A 20,015-nucleotide genomic window follows, 5' to 3' on the forward strand; every position below is an offset into this window, starting at 1 on the left:
TTCAATATGGGTAACACCCATGACAAACCCTCAGACACCCTTGTGCACCCCCTTCATGCTGACGAGACGTTTGCCTTACCCTGCCTACTGCACATATGTGATGCATGCCCTGTGGCTGCAGCACAGGTGGTGGCAGGTTGAGTGAGGCTGGCCGTGAGGGAGATGCACGAGAGGGTGAGTATGGGATGGAGCCATGAGATTGTATGAGGATTGGGTCGCGTGTTAGTGGCAGGATGAGTACTGGCGAGGTGAGTAGGTGGAGGTAAGATGAGGATGGGGTGTGAGTGGGCATGAAGGGTGATGTGACAGAATAGTGTTGGCGGTGCCGAAGGAGATTTGGGGTGGGGGCAGTGTTGTGGCAGACGGAGTGTAGGGGAAAGACTTCGTGTTCTCACTGTGGCGGACCTACTGCGGTCATTGCAGCGCCTCCTGCACTGTATGCAGGTGGGCCATATGTTGGTGGCGCAGGTGACCCCCTCTGCCACCTCGAGCCAGGCCTTCTTGGTGGCAGAGGCAGGCCGCTTCCTCCCGCCCGCCGGGGGGAAGATCTCTGTCCTCCCCCTCCTCCTCACCCCATCTGATGATACCTGGGGTGAGGCATCATTAAACTGGGAGCAGCCTTCCCCCTGGGCTGCTCCATGCTGCAATTTGTTCTATTGGTTGCAGCATCTGTCAGTGGAGGACTGCCCCTTTAACTAGAGAGCCTCCAGCTGACAGATCGTACTGCGCATGCGCAGCCCGACCGACGCGCAGGCCAGCGCCGTGGACCCCGGAGGAGCAGGTAATTGATTCCTATTAGTGGGTTGCCTGCTACGATCGCGTGGGCAACCCACTAATTTCGCCGTTCACGTTTTCGACGCTCCCGGAGGACCACCCGCTGGGAACCCGCAGGCCTGCTAAATTCGAGCCCGGTGTCTTTCATGATCTCAGGATGTCCCAAAGGACTTGACAGCCAATTTTGAATTTTGAATTTTTGTCACTGTTGTAATTGTATGAAGATATAAACACTTTGCACATCTGCACTTAACAGTCAAATCTTCAATATGTAACAAACAAATCAGTTCTTATTTTGATTAAATAAGCAGTATTGTTCCTTTTATCAAAGGAATGAACAATTTTACTCAAAAATACAAGTGAGTAATTTAAACTGTGCTATAGTGTCCAACGGTTTGCTTCTGGAGTTTGATGTTTAGAAAACCTAAATATAGCAAAATGTCTGTTTTACATGTATTTGCAAAGCTAATTATTTTTACCGCAAGTAATTATGCTAAAAAAAAACTTGCAGTAATAAATAACAGAATATATAGCAGGAGGATTAATTACAGAAGCAGTATGGCTAGGAACGAATAGTAAGGGCAACAAAGTAGTAATCGACAATTATTATTGATCAGCAATAGATCAAAGTTGTTGCAGTGAATAAAATCTTCAGGAGATTGGAATTTGATCAAGTGGGATTTCAGTATCTCGGGCAAGTGGATAAACTGGGGATAACCAGACAGGAGGGTGAAAGCAAAAGCAATTTCACAGTGATTGTTGATTGCAGCTTGATCCAGTTTATGAAGCAGAGTGTTGGGGCAGATGCTACATTAAATTTCATGTTTAGTGGTTCACCAAATGGACTAGTAATATGGGAGTGGATAAAAATTTGGCTCCAGATAATTCCATATAGTTACCTTTAATATTGTAAGGAGTCTGACAACACCAGGTTATAGTCCAACAGTTTTATTTGAAATCACAAGCTTTCGGAGGCTTCCTCCTTCGTCAGGTGAGTAGCAAAGGCCAAGGACTAAAATACTGAGAAATTTTGGAACTTATGAAAAATACCAGAAAACGTAAGCAGACCAAGAAAACAAAACTAATGAAAAATTAATTTTTAAAGGAACATTTTAAAGAATATAGAAAAGTATATCCCTTTGGAAGCTGGGGGATGAAGAAAATGAGTATAAACAAGGAGCCAAGCAGAAAGGAGTTAATAGATACAAGCCAATATATTAATGAAGAATTGGGGTCATAGAAAAGTTAGTTGAGGATAACTAAAGTGAGTTTTAGAAGTACGCATACAACATTAATCTTCTAGAATTCTTTGAGGGGGTAACTAAATTACTGGATGAGGTCTACCCATTGAATATATTTTTTTTTCAGAAGACATTTTATATTTCTGTATGTGAAACTTTAAAAAGTTAAAGCTCTTACATATTGTGTCAAATTGGCTAGTATTGAAAACTGGCTTGGCCTTAGGAAGTTATGGTAAATGTAATAAGTGCTATCTGTGGTCAGTGAGAATTAGAGAATTGTAGGGGTCTGTTTTGAGTCTGCTGCTCTTTACACTATTGCTATGTGGTGCTTCCAATAATATATCATTTTAAAATACTTATATATACAATACTTTGACACTTATGCATTTTATCCAATTTTCTTTCTTGCTGTAGTACTATGAATCGATAAATAAATGCTCTAACACAGCCCTCTTCCACTTGACTGAATTTTTTTTTCTCATCTTCAATTCTTTTTCTCTCAAATCTACTGAGTTTTTCCACATAATACGCGTAACCCTGGGTCCCAGCTATGCCTATCTTTTTGTAGGATGTGTGGAATACTTGGAAGCATCTGTGACCTCTTTCTCTGTTGCTTTTGATGACTGTTGATGCTGCTTTCTCCTTGCTCTGATGTGGAAAATTTCATCAACTATAGTTCTAATTTCCACACATCCCTCACCATACATGGTCCATCTCTGATATTTTCTGTCCTTCTTGCCTCCCCTCCCCGCCGCTTCCTGAAGCTCTTGTTTTCTCTTTCTTTCTCTCTCTCTCTCTCTCTCTCTCTCTCTCTCTCTCTCTCTCTCTCTCTCCTCCCCCCCCCCCCCAATCTCAGGCAGTGAGTTTTCTGCAGACTGTTTCAACTCCTTCCCAAGCTGCATCCTATACAGACTCATCCCTTCCTCACAGTTTCTCCACCTCATCATATCTGCTCTGATGATTTCATTTATCGCACCACAGCTTCAGAAATGCCCTACTGTGTCTGCCTGATTTCCAGTGCCTCTGCTCACTCCTCTTTTCTCTCGCAATAATGAGGATCTCCCTTGTCCTCACCTTCCATTCCACTAGCCTCCACATTTGTCAGATCATCTCCTGACATTTCTACCACCTATAGCATGATCCTACCACCAAACACATCTCCTCCCCTCAGTCTCTACTTTCTGGAAGGACCATTACCTCCATGATATACTTGTTCATCCAGCCTTCCCTGCCACTTTCTAGTGCTATGTTGATAGCTGCAACACCTATTTATCCCATACTATTTGTTACATTTTTTAACTCTTACCTTAAATAATGTGCTCAGTGCTAAAGACACTGTGGGGGGAAAAAAAAATTGGATAGGGCCTATTATTGGGCGGGGGTAGCGCAATCCGCTATTGCCCTGCGCCCAATTGCCCCTACGCAGGCAGGACGAGAACTTTGTCCTGCCTCAGTACTCACCTGGAAACTGCGTTTAAATCCAGGCCTCGCACGTCGATTTCATGCAATTTGCACTTTCCACCAGCAGGGAGAAGCTCCAATCTCTCAAAGGCAGGCTGTCTGTTAAAAAATCTCTTAAAGGTAGTCTGCCGTCTGCACGGAGTCTAAACGGAGATCAGACATTGCACATGTGAAACAGAGATGCAGGTCCAGTCCCTTTGTTTACAAACTGATGAGTTATGTTAAAACATTGAATAAAGGTTGAGCATCACTAAATCCCACATCCTCCAATCTGCATGCCACACCTCACCAATCTGCTGATCTGAGTTTGTACCAGATTTGTGAGAGTGCATGTACCAAGGTTCTCTGCTGATATAGAGACCTTGGTGCAAGAGATGGACAGAAGGAGGGACATCCTATATTCGGTGGTGGTGCATGAGGACCGCCAGACAAGAGGCTGCGGGGGATGAAGTCAATGCCAGGCGCACAGCATCATGAACATGAATGCAGTGCAGGAAGAAGTTCAATGCTTTGACATGAGTGGTCAAGGTGAGTGAAGTCAACTGTCAAGTGGCGTCTCCTACCAACTGCACCACGCATTACACCCCTCATCACCCACGTACCAACAAACTCTTTCCATCGGTACTCAACTCTTCCAATCAGATGATTCCTCTCATCCTTACACATTATCACTGTTGCAAGCCGCCCACCCACAACTCACGGATCACACAGACTGGCAGCTATTCATCCATGACAGGCACATCACCCAGACACATGTCGCGCTTTCTTGCAGGAGAAGGTGGCGCATATCAGGAGGCAGCAAGTGGCAGTGGCATTTAGCCCCTTGAGCCTGTTCTACCATTCAGTGAGATGATGGCTGATCTATGACCTGACTCCATAAACCCGTTTTGGCCTCATATCCCTTAAGAGTACTTGGTTCACGGAAATCTGTCAATCTCAGATTTAGAATTCACAAGTGAACTAGCATTATCTGCCGTTCGCAGAAGGGTGTTCCAAACTTCTCCAACCCTTTGCGTATAGAAGTGTTTCTTAACTTCACTCCTGAACGTCTTGGCTCTAAATGTTAGGCTATCTCCCCGCGTCCTAGTATTCAAGTGTAGGAGACCTCCAAAAACAGTTACAAATATCTCGGCAGCCAGAAGCAATAATCCAGCAACTAATCTGTAAATTCTGCATGGTCGCTTTAAATAGCGCTGGTGGGGGTCCTCCAGGCACTCTAAGACACATTTGGATGGTCGGGGTTAAGATTGTGCGTTGAGTTAAGGATTAAGTCTTAAAATAGTGTCTGTCACTTTAAATCAGCGTTGTACACTGATTGTATCCATTTTCTCCTTACTTTACATGCTTCCAGCATAGGATATTTGCACATGAGCTAACTCCTATACCAAGATGGCGTCCAGCACACATCACGCAGGAAACATGCAAGCGTAGCCAAGACACCATCTTGGATGTTGGAGAGGCCGTATCGCGCCGAAACAACGGGTGCTACAGGGCCCAATTTAGCACCCACAGTGCCTTAAGTGGCCCACGTTTCCTATGAACTGGAGTGTGCCTTTACACACCCAATATCTAGGTACAGTATTATTTAGTAAGGTACAATAGTGTAGTAGCTATGGAATCGGACCAGCAACCCCACTATAGCAAATTGTGAGGTTGAATTCGATAAATTTGGTAATTTGTGCGCAGTCCCAAAATAGAAAGACAATGGAAGCTGTTGAACCGTTATCAAAATCCCAACTAGTTCAGTAATGCTTTCAGGGAAAGGAACTAATCATCTCAGCATGTTGGCCTATGCGTGCCTCCAGTCCCACAATACATCGTTGACAGTTACGCTGATGGCTTTACAGTTAATCCTACTTTGAAGTGACCTAACAAGCCATTTGATTGTAAAAAGAAGTGCTGCACAAGGCCCATCACCACCTTCTCCAGGCAACTAGGGACAGACAGTATATGCAGCCTTTCCATTGTCACCCACATCCCAGAAAGATTTTTTTAAAAGGGTGATTGTAGCAAGCCCAGAGATCAATGGAAACTCTTATTCAGCTTACTAGATACATCAAGTGCCCTCAAAAAGTGTCTCTGACTTCAGAAAGCAGTAGAATAACAGTCAAATTGTGACTACTGAAAAAAATTAACAATAATAAACAGGTAAGAACTTAGTAACAAATATAAATGGCAGAGATACAATGACAGGTAGAACCTAGCAGTTCCTTGAATTATAGAAAATAACAAGCCGCTTCTCCTGTGCTAAAAGTCTTAATTAGACTGGACCTAATAAATTGCTTAACCCTTAACATTACATGGACTCCACTACATTAGCCTCCTGCCTGTCTCACAGCTGTTTTATTTCTTTATTCACTCTTGCTCTCACTTACAGCTTTGGAGGAGTTTTGAGTTGAGGCAAGCCCAAGATAATTTTCACAACTCTGAAGGTTCACCCAGTAACAATTGAAATCAAATATATATCTCTCATGATTGCATCAGGATATCGAACACAAAGGAAGTTTGCTGGTCATCTCTTGAAATTCGTATCTGTAATGCAAGTCACCAACAGATATCAGGGCAGCTTCTAGACCGAATACAGCTTTGCACTTAACAAGCATCAACATATTAAAGCCACATTCTTTTCCGTTGCGGCAACCTACAGTTGAGTTGTCTTTGTCCCTGTACTGTGTATCAGCCAGACTGGGTAATTTTCTTTAATGGCATTGGTTTTAACCCAGTATTTACTGTAACAAAAAAAAAGAAGCAATAATATAATATTGCAGACAAAATGCTTAATTTTATGTCACTGTTGTCAAGGGCTATGTGAAACAGCAATTTAGAGTCATAGAGTTATACAGCACGGATAGAGGCCCTTCGGCTCATCATGTCCGCGCCGGCCATCAGCCCTGTCTACTCTAATCCCATATTCCAGCATTTGGTCCGTAGCCTTGTATGCTATGGCATTTCAAGTGCTCATCCAAATGCTTCTTGAATGTTGTGAGGGTTCCTGCCTCCACAACCCTTTCAGGCAGTGAGTTCCAGACTCCAACCACCCTCTGGGTGAAAAAGTTCTTTCTCAAATCCCCTCTAAACTTCCTGCCTTTTAACTTGAATCTATGTCCCCTTGTTATAGTACCCTCAACGAAGGGAAAAAGCTCCTTAGTATCCATCCTATCTGTGCCCCTCATAATTTTGTACACCTCAATCACGTCCCCCCTCAGCCTCCTCTGCTCCAAGGAAAACAAACCCAATCTTCCCAGTCTCTCTTCATAGCTGAAGCGCTCCAGCCCTGGTAACATCCTGGTGAATCTCCTCTGCACCCTCTCCAAAGCGATCACATCCTTCGATCATATGTATTTCCTCCAATACTGTATCTACTGCTCGTGGTGCAGTCTTGTTAACACTGGTGAGACTGAAGTGGGGGTGACTGCATTGCCAAGCATCTGCATTCCGTAAGCAAATGTGAACTTGATCTCCCTGTGGCTTGCCACTGGTCATGTACAAAGACAAATAAGATGTGAACAAAAATGTTTCTACAAGCTGAAGGCATCTAATACTCAACTAAACATAATTGGGTACCAGGAACAGATAAAGAAAACTAAGGCTGCTATTAGATCAGCTAAAAGGGTGATGGAAATGAGGATTGTAGAAAATTGAAGAAGTAATGGGAAAAGTTTTATCAGCTACGTATAGAGTCAGAACTATCAAAGACTGTATTGGGCCTGTATGCTCGAGGACAAGTTATGAAGGATTCACCTGGTATGATGCAAAGTACTCATTTAATATTTCTGCCATAGGAACATAAATAGGAACAGGAGTAGGCCATACAGCCCCTCGAGCCTGCTCTGCCATTCAATAAGATCAGGGCTGATCTTCGACCTCAACTCCACTTTCCCATTCTATCCCCATATCACTTGATTCCTTTAGTGTCCAAACATCTATCGATCTCAGTCTTGAATATACTCAACGACTGAGTATCCACAGCCCTCTGGGTTAGAGAATTCCAAGGACTGGCAACCCTCCGAGTGAAGAAATCTTTCCTCGTCTCGGTCCTAGATTGCCGACCCCTTATCTTGATACTATGACCCCTAGTTCTAGACTCTCGAGCCAGGGGAAACACCTCTCAGCATCTACCCTGTCAAGCCCTCTAAGAATTTTATACGTTTCAATGAGACCACCTTTCATTCATCTAAACTCCAGAGAATATAGGCCCTTTCTACTCTATCATTCTCATAGGACAACCCTCTCATCCCAGGGATCACTCGAGTGAACCTTTGTTGGAGCCCTTCTAAGGCAAGTATATCCTTCCTTAGCTAAGGAGACCAAAACTGTACACAGTACTCCAATTGTGGTCTCACCAGAGCCCTATATAATTGCAGCAAGACCTCCTTACTCTTATACTCCAACCCCCTTACAATAAAGGCTGACATTCCATTTGCCTTCCTAATTGCTTGCTGTACCTGTGTTAACTTTCTGTGATTCGTGTACAAGGACACCCAAATCATTCTGACTACCGTAAACAATTTTACAACACCAAGTTATAGTCCAGCAATTTTATTTTAAATTCCAAATTTAAAATAAAATTGCTGGACTATAACTTGGTGTTGTAAAATTGTTTACAATTGTCAACCCCAGTCCATCACCGGCATCTCCACATCATTCTGACTACCAACATTTCTTAGTCTCTCACCTTTTAAAAAAATATTCTGCTTTTCTATTCTACCTACCAAAGTGGATAATTTCATATTTCCCCACATAAGAACATAAGAAATAGAAGCAGGAGTAGGCCATATGGCCCCTCGAGCCTGCTCCGCTATTCAATCAGATCATGGCTGACTTCAACCTCAACTCCACTTTCCTGCCTGATCCCCATATCCATTGATTCCCCTAGGGTCCAAAAATCTATCCATCTCAGCCTTGAATATACTCAAGGACACAGCATCCACAGCCCTCTGGGTTAGAGAATTCCAAAGATTCACAACCCTCTGAGTGACAAAATACCTCCTCATCTCAGTCTTAAATGGCCGACTCCTTGACCTGCGACTATGCCATCTAGTTCTAGATACTCCAGCCAGGGGCAACAACCTCTCAGCATCTACCCTGTCAAGCCCTCTCAATGTTTCAATGAGATCACCTCTCATTCTTCTAAACTCCAGAGAGTATAGGCCCATTCCTCTCAACTTCTCCTCATAGGACAACCCTCTCATCCCAGGAATTAATCTGGTGAACCTCCATTGCACCACCTCTGAGGCAAATATATCCTTCCTTAGATAAGGAAACCAAAACTCTATGCAGTAACTCCAGGTGAGGTCTCGCCAGAGCTCTGTACATCTGCCACCTTGCCCACTCACTTAACCTGTCTATATCCCTTTGCAGCCTCTATGTGGCTTCCTCACAGCTTACTTTCCCACCTAGCTTTGTATCGTCAGCAAACTTGGATACATTACACTCGGTCCCCTTGTTAAGTCATTGATGTAGATTGTAAACAGCTGAGGCCAAAGCACTGATCCTTGCGGCACCCCACTAGTTACAACCTGCCAACCTGAAAATGACCCGTTTGTTCCTACTCTCTGTTTTCTGTCTGTTAACCAATCCTCAATCCATGCTGATATATTACCCTCAATCCCATGAGCCCTAATCATGTGTGACAACCTCTTGTGTGGCACCTTATCGAAAGCCTTTTGAAAATCCAAATATACTACATCCACTTGTTCCCCCTTATCTACTCTGCTAGTTACACCCTCAAAAATTCTAATAGATTTGTCAAACACAATTTCCCTTTCAGAAAACTGTGCTGACTCTGTCTAAGAACACTGGTAATATTAAAATAGATGAACAAATTGTTTTAGGTAGAATTAGAAACCTGAAAATAGGCCACCAGGCTGGATGATATCCACCCGAAAGTCCTCAGGGAGATGGGAAACGTGCTATGTGAGCCCCTTGCTTGTATTTTTAATAGCTCACTGCACTCTGGGATGGTTTCCTTTGACTGGAAGGAGGCTAGTGTAGTCCCCATCTTAAAAAAGGAGACAAGACGGACTTGGGTAACTATAGGCTCATTAGTTTGACATCAGAAATAGGAAAGGTGCTTGAGGGAATCATTAAGGATGCAATTTATGATTACTTGGATAGAGAGGGACATATTAGGGACACCTAACATGGCTTCAAAAAAATCATGTCTTACAAATTTGATTGTATTTTTTGAAGAAGTCACCAAGATGGTGGATGAAGGAAGCCCGGTGGACATTGTCTACTTAGACTTCCAAAAAGCTTTTGACAAGGTACCGCGTAAGAGGCTTCTCTACAAGATCGAAGCCTCCGTACTATTGAGCTGGATTGAGAACTGGCTGGAAGGCTGTAGACAGAAAGTAGTTCTAGATGGATTTAGATGTGTTTGGAGACCGACCACCAGTGGTGTCCCGCAGGGATCGGTGTTAGGACTGTTGCTCTTTACTATTTTTATTAATGATCTAGATGTAGGTGTCTAATCTAGATGTAGGTGTTGGAATGATTTGCAAGTTTGCAGATGATATAAAGGTTTGCATGAGTGTTAGGATTGTAGACGATGCTAGACTGCTTCAGGTGGATCTTGATGTGTTGGGGGATTGTTCTTGTGACTGGCAAATTATCTTTAACTTTGAAAAATGCAGTGTTATGCATGTAGGCAGGATGAATGCTGAACATATATACACCCTCCAGGAAAAACCGTTAAAGCAAATAAAGAAAGAGATCTTGGTGTTTCAGTGTAATAGATCTCTAAGCGTTATTGAGTAATGCCGTGAAGTGATAGCCAGAGCCAATGGGGTGTCGGGATGCATTTATAGGACAATTGACTATAAGGCAAAGCGTACTATTTTGTCCTTGTACAAAACCTTGGTCAGGCCTCAGTTAGAATACTGTGTCTGGTTTTGGTCTCCTCATGTGATGGGTGATATTGAGGCTTTGGAAAGGGTGCAGAGGAGGGCCACTAGATTAATTCCCAGTTTGAAGCATCTTAGTTATCAAAATAGGCTAAAAGGGCTGGGATTCTACACTTTAGAGAAATGTAGAATTAGGGGTGATTTGATCCTGGTTCATGAGATGATGAAGGGAATAGATTGTGTTCGAGTTGACAGTTAGTTTCAATGAAATGGGTTAGGGTGGACCAGAATTCACAATTTTAAGTTGTATAAAGCCAGATCTAGGTTAGGTGTCAGGAGATGGTTCTTTTTCCAGAGAATAGTGGACCTCTGGAACAGGCTCCCGGCTCATGCGGTGGACACCGATTCGCTGAATTCCTTCAAGCGAGAGCTGGACCTGTTTCTGGCTGGGGTGGAGTACAAGAGGTAGGTATTGAGTAGAATTATCAGGGTCAGAATGCGCTCCTGGGCTAGTTTCAATCGCCTAAGGTGGGTGGGTGAAGGGGGGGATCAGAGAGGAATTTCCCAGATTTTTTCCCCCAAATTGACTAGGGTTTTTTTCATCTGTTTTTTTTGCCACTCCCATGAGATCACATGGTTTTGGGTGGGGTAGGTAGGTGCAAGGTATAACAAATTGTTTGGGACAGGCTGGATGGACCAGAGGGTCTTTTCCTGTCCATCATTGTTTGTATGTTACTTCAATTCCATTCCCCCCCCCCCCCCCCTCCCCCCTCATTTTTCCATTCTGGCCTTTGCATCTTTGGCCTCCTAAGAACAGGATCTCCTTTTTTTTCCTGGGTACTCCACAACCCTCTGGTCTGAAGATAGATTTTTGCATCTTCAGATCACAGCTATCTCCCTTATTTTCTTGCCCGTTTCTCTCATCTAGCTTCTACATGTGTGTATTTTTCCTATTTTTTTAATGCATTCTTGTTGCCTCACTGATAAGATTTGTGTATATTGTGCGCTAGTTTTCATCACTTTCTAACTTTTTAAAAGCTGTTCACTCTCCTGATTGACTCTACTTTACCTGTTGTATTTCCCCATCTTGTTTTATTCAGCCCTCTAAAGGGCCTTGATTACTTTCAGTTCTGCTGAAAGGTCTATACCCAATTGCTAACTTCTCTTTCCTTTTTTCAGATGCTGCTAGTGTATTTTTTGCTTTTCATTTTAGATTTCAAGCATTTATAGTTTTTTGTTGCTTTGTTCAATGATTTTATTTGCTGCCTTGTTTCTGCAGTCATAAAATGTTCTCTGGCAAATGACGTTTTTTTTTAGTGCTGTAATGTTTTATATTTAAGGCACGCTTGACGTTGTTCATTGTTGCCGTTTTAATTGAGTAATTTGTGATTCCCTTCGAAGTAGGTTTTATGAGAATTTTATGTAGGTGCATTTTACATTTTGAAGACAGTTTTACATCAGTCATGTATGTATCATGAATGTACTTTTTCATCTCATTGATGAGCATTCTTTCTGTTCATTGCTCAGTTCATCACAAAACAGCTTAGCAAAGCAATCTTGTAAAGTATTTTGTTGCTCACGACTCTGGCAACTCTAGCCAGTTACTGTTGTGCTGCATTTCAACACGATTTTTGGAACTGTGCTTTGGGCCTGTATTTATTGCTGCTGTTAGTAATTTGATGAAAATATTTGTGGAATGATTGTTTATTCTGTGCCAGACATGTAGAGATATAACGGGCCGGATTTTCCTCTGAAAATAATGGCGAGGCTAATAGGGCTCACCATTATTTCAGTGCATCTGGTATAGCAACTTCTGGCGACTGCACATGCGCAGTCAAACGCAGAAACCCGTAAGTTGCTCTACCAGATGCCCTGCTCCTCCGTAAACTCCGCGAGAACGACATCTTGCCAGCTGACTCACCGTTCAAATGAATGGAAGGGCGTAAAGTTCCTGAACTGCCCTGATGTATATGAACTAATCTCGCCAAAAAATGGTACGTTAAGTTATTTAAGTCTAAGCACCCTTTTAACGGCGTGGTAAGTATCAATGACTGCCAAACAACCTCTCTGGCACTGAAAAGTAACATTTACAAATGTGGAGTCTCATTCCTTCAGATTTTAATTGTTGTTGGACATTTTAAAAGAAAAAATGTAAATTTTTAATTTTTTTTATTTTCTATTTCTGTCTCTTTTATCGCTCTCTCTTTATTTCGCTTTCTGTACCTGATGTGACATTGAATTCATTATTCTAACTTACGCTTCCTGGTTCTGACACTTCGCTGCTCAGCACATGCTTTAATCTGATTGGCTAAGGAGATAGACAGTTGCTTGCCCCGTTCACATAGGTCTCAGCTGCCCTGTAGAGGGTGCCGTTTTGGATTCAACGCCCCATGAGAGGAATTTACCATGAAAACAACCAAAAAAAACTTTATGGATAAATGCAGGTCTAACGAGTGGCAGGTGCCGTTTGTTCGCTGCTCAGAGGAAAGTCTGGGCCAGTAACAGTTCCTCGTGAAAGAGTTATAAGGCTCTAACTTTATCAAGAGATTACAAGCCCTACACTATATGAGCTAAACATAAGCAACTAACTGCATTTATAAAGAAGTCTTTTTATTTTTTGTTTCATTCGAGAATGTTAAAAAAAAAATGAATTTGCCATGCTGGGCACAGTCAGAAAGTGCACTGTTTTAGAAAAACTAGAACATTGTACCATGTAACACAATGTACTATTCTGCTAAGTATTGGTGTGAGCTCACTTAAGGCTACAAAGTCTAATTAATAAGTACTGAGTGAGTAAATACAAATGTCAGTTAAGAGACTGCAGATATTGTGGTTGATATTTTCTGTTGCTGCAGAGTTTGTACAATTCTTTTGTTTCTTGATACCTTTTTTTATCCAAGCATGACCCAGAATGTTGTGTTATGATAGTGTGATAGACCTTTGAAATGTAACAGATGGAAGTAAAGTTTTCTTGTGTATGTGTGTCTGTATATATTTATATTTTTTAAAGAATTATTTTGTTACATGCATGTAAAGTGGTAAGATTGAGGAGCTATGGTCTAATATATTCCACTGAGGAAAAAAGGGTGTAAAAGAAATGACAGCCATCCGTGGCTAAGTAAAGAAATCAAGGATAGTATCCGACTAAAAACAAGGACATATAAGGTAGCCAAACTTAGTGGGAGGATAGAAGATTGGGAATTCTTCAAAAGACAGCAAAAAGTAACTAAAGGATTGATTAAGAAAGGGAAGTTAGATTATGAAAAGAAATTAGCAAAAAATATAAAAACAGATAGCAAGAGTTTCTATAGTTATATAAAAAGAAAAAGGGTGGCTAAGGCAAACGTAGGTCCCTTAGAGGATGAGACCGGGAAATTAATGGTGGGAAACATGGAGATGGCAAAAATGCTGAACAAATATTTTGTTTCAGTCTTTACAGTAGAGGACACTAAGAATATCCCAACACTGGACAAACAGGGGACTCTCGGGGGGGAGGAGCTAAATACGATTAAAATCACTCAGGAGATGGTACTCAGTAAAATAATGGGACTCAAGGTGGATAAATCCCCTGGACCTGATGGCTTCCATCCTAGGGTCTTGAGGGAAGTGGCAGTAGGGATTGTGGATGCTTTGGTGATAGTTTTCCAAAATTCCCTGGACTCAGGAGAGGTCCCGGCAGATTGGAAAACTGCCAATGTAACACCGTTATTTAAAAAGGGTAGTAGGCAGAAGGCTGGAAATTATAGGCCAGTTAGCTTAACATCTGTGGTGGGTAAAATTTTGGAGTCTATTATTAAGGAGACAGTAACGGAACATTTAGATAAGCATAATTTAATAGGACAAAGTCAGCATGGCTTTATAAAGGGGAAGTCATGTCTGACAAATTTGCTTGAGTTCTTCGAGGATATAACGTATAGGGTGGATAAAGGGGAACCAGTGGACATCGTGTATTTAGACTTCCAGAAGGCATTCGACAAGGTGCCACATAAAAGATTATTACTTAAGATAAAAAATCACGGGATTGGGGGTAATATTCTGGCATGGGTGGAGGATTGGTTATCGAACAGGAAGCAGAGAGTTGGGATAAATGGTTCATTTTCGGACTGGCAACCAGTAACCAGTGGTGTTCCACAGGGGTCGGTGCTGGGTCCCCAACTCTTTACAATCTATATTAACGATTTGGAGGAGGGGACCGAGTGCAACATATCAAAATTTGCAGATGATACAAAGATGGGAGGGAAAGTAGAGAGTGAGGAGGACATAAAAAACCTGCAAGGGGATATAGACAGGCTGGGTGAGTGGGCGGAGATTTGGCAGATGCAATATAATATTGGAAAATGTGAGGTTATGCACTTTGGCAGGAAAAATCAGAGAGCAAGTTATTTTCTTAATGGCGAGAGACTGGAAAGTACTGCAGTACAAAGGGATCTGGGGGTCCTAGTGCAAGAAAATCAAAAAGTTGGTATGCAGGTGCAGCAGGTGATCAAGAAAGCCAACGGAATGTTGGCTTTTATTGCTAGGGGGATAGAATATAAAAACAAGGAGGTATTGCTGCAGTTATATAAGGTATTGGTGAGACCGCACCTGGAATACTGCATACAGTTTTGGTCTCCATACTTAAGAAAAGACATACTTGCTCTCGAGGCAGTACAAAGAAGGTTCACTCGGTTAATCCCGGGGATGAGGGGGCGGACATATGAGGAGAGGTTGAGTAGATTGGGACTCTACTCATTGGAGTTCAGAAGAATGAGAGGCGATCTTATTGAAACATATAAGATTGTGAAGGGTCTTGATCGGGTGGATGCAGTAAGGATGTTCCCAAAGATGGGTGAAACTAGAACTAGGGGGCATAATCTTAGAATAAGGGGCTGCTCTTTCAAAACTGAGATGAGGAGAAACTTCTTCACTCAGAGGGTGGTAGGTCTGTGGAATTTGCTGCCCCAGGAAGCTGTGGAAGCTACATCATTAAATAAATTTAAAACAGAAATAGACAGTTTCCTAGAAGTAAAGGGAATTAGGGGTTATGGGGAGCGGGCAGGAAATTGGACATGAATCATAGAATCATAGAAGTTACAACATGGAAACAGGCCCTTCGGCCCAACATGTCCATGTCGCCCAGTTTATACCACTAAGCTAGTCCCAATTGCCTGCACTTGGCCCATATCCCTCGATACCCATCTTCCCCATGTAACTGTCCAAATGCTTTTTAAAAGACAAAATTGTACCCGCCTCGACTACTGCCTCTGGCAGCTCGTTCCAGACACTCACCACCCTTTGAGTGAAAAAATTGCCCCTCTGGATCCTTTTGTATCTCTCCCCTCTCACCTTAAATCTGTGCCCCCTCGTTATAGACTCCCCTACCTTTGGGAAAAGATTTTGACTATCGACCTTATCTATGCCCCTCATTATTTTATAGACTTCTATAAGATCACCCCTTAACCTCTTACTCTCCAGGGAAAAAAGTCCCAGTCTGTCTAACCTCTCCCTGTAAGTCAAACCATCAAGTCCCGGTAGCATCCTAGTAAATCTTTTCTGCACTCTTTCTAGTTTAATAATATCCTTTCTATAATAGGGTGACCAGAACTGTACACAGTACTCCAAGTGTGGCCTCACCAATGCCCTGTACAACTTCAACAAGACATCCCAACTCCTGCATTCAATGTTCTGACCAATGAAACCAAGCATGCTGAATGCCTTCTTCACCACCCTATCCACCTGTGACTCCACTTTCAAGGAGCTATGAACCTGTACTCCTAGATCTCTTTGTTCTATAACTCTCCCCAACGCCCTACCATTAACGGAGTAGGTCCTGGCCCGATTCGATCTACCAAAATGCATCACCTCACATTTATCTAAATTAAACTCCATCTGCCATTCATCGGCCCACTGGCCCAATTTATCAAGATCCCGTTGCAATCCTAGATAACCTTCTTCACTGTCCACAATGCCACCAATCTTGGTGTCATCTGCAAACTTACTAACCATGCCTCCTAAATTCTCATCCAAATCATTAATATAAATAACAAATAACAGCGGACCCAGCACCGATCCCTGAGGCACACCGCTGGACACAGGCATCCAGTTTGAAAAACAACCCTCGACAACCACCCTCTGTCTTCTGTCGTCAAGCCAATTTTGTATCCAATTGGCTACCTCACCTTGGATCCCATGAGATTTAACCTTATGTAACAACCTACCATGCGGTACCTTGTCAAATGCTTTGCTGAAGTCCATGTAGACCACGTCTACTGCACAGCCCTCATCTATCTTCTTGGTTACCCCTTCAAAAAACTCAATCAAATTCGTGAGACATGATTTTCCTCTCACAAAACCATGCTGACTGTTCCTAATTAGTCCCTGCCTCTCCAAATGCCTGTAGATCCTGTCCCTCAGAATACCCTCTAACAACTTACCCACTACAGATGTCAGGCTCACTGGTCTGTAGTTCCCAGGCTTTTCCCTGCCGCCCTTCTTAAACAAAGGCACAACATTTGCTACCCTCCAATCTTCAGGCACCTCACCTGTTGCGGTGGATGATTCAAATATCTCTGCTAGGGCACCCGCAATTTCCTCCCTAACCTCCCTTAACGTCCTGGGATACATTTCATCATGTCTCGGAGATTTATCTACCTTGATGCGCGTTAAGACTTCCAGCCCTGTGGGTGGCGGAGAGGGCCCAGGGGCTATGTGGCCGGGTCCTGCTCCGACTTCTTGTGTTCTTTAGATTTGTGGTTGGGATCAGATCAGCCATGATCTTATTCAATGGCGGAGCAGGCTCGAGGGGCCGATTGGCCTACTCCTGCTCCAATTTCTTATGTTCTTATGTTCTTAATATAAAGTTTAACTATATGACAACTGCTTTAATTTTTTTTCCGATATAAGTTTAGTAAATGAAAATATAAAATCTGGCACAATGTAGTCTACCATCAGAACTGAATTGAAAACTGATTCAGTGGCATTCTTTCTCAATTGTTCTGGATTACTCACACAGCATCCTTAATTATTTTCCCTGGACTATACCCAGAAATAAGACAAGGCAGGCTATGCATGTAAAGTTAAAGGGACTATACTTTGATGCAATGTACATCACCATAAATTCATATGGAATGCTGTTGAAAATCATTTATTGAAAATAAGTTTTTAGTAGGACAGTATTCTATTTGGAAAATAGTTATAATCACAATGTTAACTGCTTTATAGCATTTCCCTTTACAAAGGACCATACATGGGGGTTTTAACCACTTCTTCATGTGTTTGCAAAATCTCTTTAGTTTCAAAGTCACTTGGATGTTTTTCTTGCATTCATATTGTGAGATTTAAAATATTTTATTGCTGTTATCTTGCCCTTAGACTTTATGGCCATTACAGGATAACACTTTAATATATGCTGTGTATTTTTTTCTTTCTCCCTCCCCTCAGAACAATTCTGGGGTACAGTTTCACAAGTACCATTTTTCATGCATGATGCTAGACGAAGTATCTGCAGGCTGTTTGGCTGTGGGAAGTATCACTATGTCCACTCCTGTCTTCCCTCAGCATATGTATCCAGCAGGGACACCTGATAGTGATCCCAGGCATCGGAGATCTTGCTGATTTTATTTTCCTCACCAGCTTGTAGACTGTGGCCAGTTGCAGCACCTCACTGCTGCCCTGGCTGAGATTATCTAACTCAGCAAAAACAAGATCGAACCACACTTGGTGACACAGTAGCACTCTCCAAAAGCTGAATTGAATTCTGGAAATCAGTGAAAGCCTTCAGTTTTGAAGTTCTGTTTAGGTGGATTCAGCCTTGTGTGCTGGGTGCATTTCTCAGGCAATCACCAGTTTGATGTTAGTCAGCTGGTCACCAAAACAAAGTCATAGGAGGTGATTTTACAAGTCCGCTTTCAGCAGGGAGCCTAAAGCCAGCACCACTTATTGGAAATTTGAGCATGCACTGCCCACAATTTTCTGACCATTAAAATGAATGGAAAATTGTGGGCAATGTGCGTCCACATTTCCCACATGCACTTGTCAGCCAGACAGGTTATCCGCGAACAGTGCGGACCCGTAAAAACAGCCCTCTGATATATTCTCCCTCTATCTTAAATTTTAAAAATCTGGTTTATTAAAATTGTCACAATTGGTCTGGGTTACTTGGCCAATCAATTAGGAAAACTCTCCTTAATTACTCTGCATGTACTATGCCACTGATATTTTCTCACCAAGCATATTGGTACCTACATGCTGTAGGAAAACTCATGCTTGAACTAGTATGCCTCAGTGTTGTGCAGTGTGCTAATGTAATTGTTTGAACCCTACATTGCTACCATCACCACCCCTCCCCTCTTTCCCCCCCCCCCAACCCCCCCACAAACAACGGACAAGTAATCATCGATCTTTTCACCTTAGTGTTCCATAGCTCAAAATGCACTCTGCTCTTCATACAACCCCAAGTTTGGAAGGACAGAATCTGTAATAGCACTGCTCAGCATTTTTCACAGTTCAGGTTGAAGTGATCATTCTACATGTCATAAAAATCACAATGCAGAAGGCCATTCAGCCCATCATGTCTCTTTTTGTAAATACAGCTGTTCAGCTAGATCTAACTGCTCTAATCCAATTTCTCCTTTTTAACAATTCCTTTGTTAACAATCCAAACTTATCCTGCTCCATTTTAAATGATGGCTATAGTCTCTGACTCAACAGCCACTTGTGGTAAAGCAATAACTGTTTGTGTGAAAAATACCTACTGAAATCTTTGCAGTACCAATGCACCAAGTCAGCCATCAAAAAGAAGTTCAACTAACCATATCCTAGCCCTTTAATACCTCACATTCCTTCCACATCTCTACTTTTGACACAAACTCCCTCCATTGTCCATTCTGTTCTTCAGTTATGACTAACATGTCTGGGAAAGGGAGAAAATTGGACAAAGATTGAGTCGAACTGATCTTCACTCTCATTTCCATTCCATCATGCCACGATCACGCTCATTTATGGGTTGTAATGGAGCAAGTGTGAAATTTGACTCATTTTTGTTATGTGATTTGATTTTTAAAAATATTTCCAATTAATTTTGTGGCTAGCTGGAGTGATCATTCAGCTACATAATATAAAAAACTAAAATATATCTGAAGCTTTCGCTAACAATTACAGTTTGGAACCATTTGTACTAGTGTTTGGGGCGTTTGGTTCTAGATATGGAAAAGTGTTCCACTGGATTTTATTGGAAGCTCTTCCAGTGCTGATTGGCATGATGTGGAGATGCCGGTGATGGACTGGGGTTGACAATTGTAAACAATTTTACAACACCAAGTTATAGTCCAACAATTTTATTTTAAAATCCACAAGCTTTCGGAGGCTTCCTCCTTCCTCAGGTGAAGACACACATTCACCTGAGGAAGGAGGAAGCCTCCGAAAGCTTGTGGATTTTAAAATAAAATTGTTGGACTATAACTTGGTGTTGTAAAATTGTTTACAAGTGCTGATTGGGTAACTGATGTTTCACTAAGCCACACTGGTCCCAGATTTAATCCCCAATTAAAACTGGGTTGTTGTTAGAGGCACTGTAGTTGGCTTCAGCACCTTGAAGAAAAAGGGGGAAAAAAAGATTGGCCAAGTTTTCTTCTACTGTTGACTATTCAGTGTATGCACATGTGAATGTCAGGTCAGGATAGGAAATGGGCACATCATTCATGTCCTTACAGTTGAA

At 42.2% G+C, this 20,015-nt stretch overlaps 1 protein-coding gene across 2 annotated transcripts in view; it reads left to right on the forward strand.

Moving 5' to 3' along the window:
• The window catches only part of nectin3b (nectin cell adhesion molecule 3b), a 236,283-nt gene that overhangs the window by 118,316 nt on the left and 97,952 nt on the right, over positions 1-20,015 (forward strand). The window lies entirely within an intron of this gene.

Source organism: Heptranchias perlo, chromosome 6 (genome assembly GCF_035084215.1).
Source record: "Heptranchias perlo isolate sHepPer1 chromosome 6, sHepPer1.hap1, whole genome shotgun sequence".
NCBI lineage: Eukaryota > Metazoa > Chordata > Chondrichthyes > Hexanchiformes > Hexanchidae > Heptranchias > Heptranchias perlo.